We start from the raw sequence: 6,000 nt of genomic DNA, 5'->3' as shown, positions 1-6,000 counted from the left end.
CTTACTTTTTTACAAAAACTAGTATTAGAACCCGCGCAATGCGCAAATAACATTAAAAAAATATTAATCATATTATTTTAATAAAATTTCAAATGTTATTTTGTATCTTTAATGCAGTGTAACCAAAAATAAAATAATAAAATTAAAGGAAACTAATTATATAGCTTTAATTGACTTTTCTATTTATTATTTTAATTTATTACATTATCGGCTATTTCGTATTATTATATAGATATAAAAGCTTTTATTAATGGGTTAGTATCATTGTCCATTGCTCCATTTTATATATCGATATACATTTTTATTTCTCCTACTTTTTAAATTTTTTTTGCTTCTTATATTGTTAACAGTTTTTCAAATATTTAATATATAAATAATAATTTTGTATTTCCTACTTTATTTTATTTTTAAAATTTCTGTGCCCTATTTTGTTTATTTTTTATACTATGATGTTTTGATTAGATTTCCTCATTTACTTTTTTATCTAACGTTTTAATATTTTTTATTTTGTATTACGTCTATTAACGATATTTTTTTCTATTTTATTTTAATTATTGAAAACTTTCTACATGAGAAATTTCTTTCTATTTTTAACATTTCACTATGTTGCTCAGAGGACTTTTATTATTACATATTTTTATTATTGACTTTACTTAATGAGATTCGAGATATGTAACATTATTTATTGTATATCGTTGCTCTTCACAAATCAAAAATAATTCCTCATCTCAAACTAAAATAAGTATTATTCTTTCAACCTAAATCATGTTAGTTCGTTGTTGCATTATGCAATACTTAGTCTAACTCTTAAATTTAATTTATTTTCAGATTCTTATTTTATAGTTAGGAATTCATTGATTCAGTAAAATTCAATCTGTTGAGAAGGCAAAAAAATGGTAAAAAGAAGAATAAAATTAAGTTTAGCTATGACAGAACAACACAAAATAATTTTTGTTTAAAAGTAATTTGATCTTTATTTTTCTAAATGTTCAATAATTTTGTAACGGTTAAATTACTACTATTTAAATAAAGAAAAGTAGTAAAAAAGTCTGAATAATTGTATTCCTGGCATACCATACAAATAACATCTTCTATTATTTGCAAAAGCAAAAAAAAAGTGCATAAAAAGGTTTGAAAATAAGCAAATGAGAATTAAGTCATAGTAAAGACAAAGTACTATTCAATTCGACATTATTTCTAGACATATATATAATTTCAAATCATGTTCTTTCAATGTGTACACTAATGAGAAAATAACTCAGGAGATAATCGATACCATCTTATATTACAAAGAAGTTGTTCTCGGTCCTTGGTGCTCTATTTTAAAGAACAATGCATCAAATGGATCCAATCAATTGAGATAATTACCATACAAAGATCACGGTTCCCTAAAATTTAACAGTTGTAGCTATTACTATTTATTTGTAGATATTCTAAAGAGTATTTTCTATGTTCTTTAACCAAACAGGAAGTCTGTTGAAATAAAAATAGTCAAAATAAATGATAGATGATATTATAAAATATTTGACTAAAAATTTAAATACAATAATTATTTGTAGTTATATATAGCGCATACACATTATCCAATTATGAACAACGCACAATGCCGTCATTTTATATCAACTTGATGAACCTTATAATATTCAAATTAACAAAAAAATCATACTAATTATTTTTAAGAAATGATGATATACTTCTGGAAAATGAATGAATTAAATATTAAGAACAATATCATATCATGATTATAGAATTTTTTCAAAGCTTCATAAATAAGAAAGAAAAGGAGAATTCACCGTACTACCACTGCTTCAATAGGAAAAATAATGCATTAGAGATTGCACAACTTTTAGATAGATTAGACTTGCTTTCTCTTTCCCAGAAAGAAGATTATATATACATGAGTTTAAGCTCATACTTCCTAAAATCTCTCCTAAGAATATTCTAATAATATCATATTCCTATAATATATCATATAGTATCATATCTCTAACAAATATAGATACACAATATATAAATACTATATTTACACATTTACAGATCTTGATTCATAAAAGAAAATCCAACAACAATGAAGCACGAAGAAAAATTAATAAGATCTACAAATTTTTTTTAATAGTATCATAATGCTTCTTTCAATCAAACTTGATTTTTGAATCTCAATTCAAAAAAAGATTTTCAATTCAAGATTTAAGTTTTCAATTCAAAAACTTTTATCCTTCAATTTAAATTTTCTTTATCTCAATTTAAATATGTTTTAATCTAAATTCAATATTTTTATTATAACATTTATTAACTTTTACTTTAACCTTTTCTTATCACACCACTTGACGTGGTTGATTACCTTGTTATTCTTAATTAATTATCTGAGTGATTTATTTAACTCTATATTTCGTTAAGGATAATAGTCTAAAAGATATGCAAGAGATATGGCAGTTTAGGAGTCTTTTTTCCTTAAAAATCATTTTTCAAAACATTTGCAAGATTCATTTTAATAAATTTAAACCTCATCATATAAAGACTGCATTAACAAACATTTGGAATTCAATAATTTAATTACATCACATGTTTCTAAAAAAAATATTTTTAGCTCTAAAGTAAAATTTAAAATAAATATTTTTTCAATAGTAAGGGATCGTTGGATATGAACTATCGATTTTGTAAGATACAACATGTTTATTTAAATATTTTTTTCTTAAATACGAATACCTACCATAACTGAACTATACACAAAATTTAATTAAAGATACCTATAATAATGTATATTGTTCACAAATATGGTTAGATACAAAACTTGTACTAAATAAAGAATTATTATTTCAACTTAAAATTAGTGTATAAGATTTTCGACGAAATTTTAATTGATTCTTGCTCAAAAAAGGATACCTACCATAACTGAATTATACACAAATTTAATTAAAGATATCTATAGAAAATCTTGTACTACTACTTCCATTAAATATGTTTCCATTTATAATTTAAATTTTTAATGTTGTCTTAAAATTGCCAAGTGGCTTCATTTTAGCTTGCCACTTGGCTTAACCACATGTTTCACTACTCTCCTTTTAATATAACTAGTATTAGTATCCGCACGATGTGCGGACATAAGCCATGTCAAATTATGATTTATGTTATTTGGATTATGTGCAAATAACCTCAAAATTAAACCTTCTATATATAAATTATAATAATTATTTGATATTAATTAAGAAACATGACATGAAAGCATTTTTCGAAGCTCATAGTAGATAACATGTTTTCTTTTGCTCTATCCGTAATAACCCAACCCCTTGATTTTGACACTTGTATTATATTTTACGGTCAATATTTTTTTTTTGATTAAACTGAAAACTTTTATTTAACCAAGTGTTATATGTACATCCACTCACTCATTGGACTCTAGAGATGGGTCTTACAAAAATAACCTATCTTTTACGGTGAAAATTAAAGAATACTAATCATGCAACATTGTGATTTGTCTTCTTTGAGCACATTAAATTATATTATTATAACAAAATTCCTACTACCGCTTTATTTTTCATCTCAAATTCAAATAAGTCTTATCCTTCTAAATTTTTAGACAAAATTTTTTTTCTTTTTTGTTTCTTATTTTATAGTTTTTGCATTGTTTATTACTTAATATTGTTATACTGTAATTTGCTATTAAGTTACCTATAACTAAGCATTGTGCATATCCTCCGCTACTCCCATTATAATATACTATAGATGACTTTGGTTTTTTTTTTTTTAATAAATTTTTTATTTACTTTTATTTTTCTATTCTATTGCTCGGATTGATAATATATTTAAGTATTATTTATTTATTATCTTTATTTTATTGAACTCAAATTATATATTTTCTCACACTATCTCCACCTCTCTCTTTCTATGTTATTTTCCCTACTATAGAAATTTATATAATTATTTCATCTAGATTTAACCCAATAATACACAAAAAATAAAAGTGCATACGCTCGTAGGTATTTTTTTTTCTCTTCCAGTTCAAAAGCATGGATAAGTTTTGAGTTGATTTGTTTTAACAAAATAAATAGACAAAAGATATATAGATTATTATTATTATTATTATTGCTGCTACTATACATAAATCTAAAACATATAGCTTATTGCATATGTAGTTATTTCAAGCTTAGATTTCCGTTCTCCTTTATTTTCAATCGAAAATGTTGAGCTTTAATTTTATTTTTAAATTTTTATGTCTGCAATTAATTTTTTAAATATCGGCAAATTTTAAAAGAGTTATTGTGTTATCCATTGTTAATATTGTCACACTATTTATGTGATTTTTTATTAGCTTGCTACTTACTTCATATATTTGTTCGCTATTTCCGTTATAATATATTATATATAGATGAATATGAGTTTTCTTTCTATTAAAATAAAATTTTCATTTATTTTTAATATTCATTATACAGTGTTTAAACTTATAGATAATATTTTGAGTATTAAATATTTACTTGCTTTATTAAATTATTTAATGTAGCATTAATGAGAAAATTATATGGGTCGATAATTTTCTTTTGATAACTCAAAAACTGAATCATTGTTTCCTTACGTAATAACCCAAAATGTAGAGAATCTTATAACCAATTTAAAATGATACCTAGTCAAAGACAATCTAATAACTATGTAAATTAAATTTGATCAAATCTTGTCTTAATCTTTATTAGATTTGTCTAAAATATTTTTAGTTTATGTCTTAAAAGTGCCAAGTGGCATTTTCTCAACATACCACTTGGCTTAACCTCATACTTCACTATCCTCCTTTTAATATAATATAGATATAGATAAATATCCAAAGTGAATATCCAATTAAACTAGTTTTATAATATCGTATCCTCTTGACCAAAAAAAAAGTTAAATTGCCTGAAAAGTTCGTCATTCTTGCCGCAATCATCCAAATAAAGTATTCAAGTAATGAAATTATTATTTAAAAAAATACAACAGAGACTTTAATACGGTCAATAAGAAATAGCAATAGTAAAATTTTGTCCAAATAGAAAGTATTCTGACATTAACTTAGTAATTAATATCTAATGGGCAAGGTATTGAACTTATTACTATTGACATATGGTAATGGACTAAATATAAAATATAAATATTTCGAATTTTCGAATATCCAAAAATTCGAAGTACCAAATCCAATATTCAATTTGAAATTCAAAAGTTTTAAAAATTAAATCCAAAATCCAAACCAAAAATCCAAAAAAAATCGAATTTCAGTTTGGATTTCGGATTTGCCAAATAATGTCCTAGAAGCGAGGGTTTTGAACGTTTGATAATGAAAAAGGGTTTGAAAAATAAAAGAGACGAAGAAAGGGTAAAAACGTCTTCTCGAAATACTAATAACAGAGTAATGATTCTTTTTACTCAGCATTAAAATTAATGATTAAATATTAAATAGCACCTTAAAAAGTGGACATCTCACGTCATTTCCCTCGGAAAAGACCAGTTGAAAAAGTGAAATGTGGAATAATCCAAATCAAGAAAGCTCAACATCCAAAATACAAAAGGCTCAGCATCATCACTTTGTTTGGTGGGGGTTTTCTCACATGAAAATATATACTCCACTATTGTATTATCTTTTTTAATTCTAAAGTATTTTATTCATCTCCAAAACAAGATTACAGCTGGTTATTAGATTTAACGAAAAGGTGTGCCAGATACACTTTTAAGCATGGCCACATGTATTTTTAATCCCTATAATTCCTTCATAGAGTTGAGATAATTCTCAGTTCATCACTACTACTATTTCCTTTGTCTCATTGTATATGACATATTTTTTTAAAATTTATTTCCAAAAAATTGATACATTTTCTCTTTTATCCTCATTTACCCTAAATGATATTATTTGTCGAGACCGTTAATATCACTCGTTTAAAATGATAAGACATGTGTAACTATCATCACCACCGCTCATTTAAAAAATACCTTTAGCATTTAGCATATATTTGGTTTATATGTCAAAACTTTTCTTTAATGAAT

This window comes from Nicotiana sylvestris, chromosome 9 (genome assembly GCF_000393655.2).
Source record: "Nicotiana sylvestris chromosome 9, ASM39365v2, whole genome shotgun sequence".
Lineage (NCBI taxonomy): Eukaryota > Viridiplantae > Streptophyta > Magnoliopsida > Solanales > Solanaceae > Nicotiana > Nicotiana sylvestris.
The sequence above is the reverse complement of the archived record's forward strand: the minus strand, read 5'-3'. Positions refer to the sequence as shown.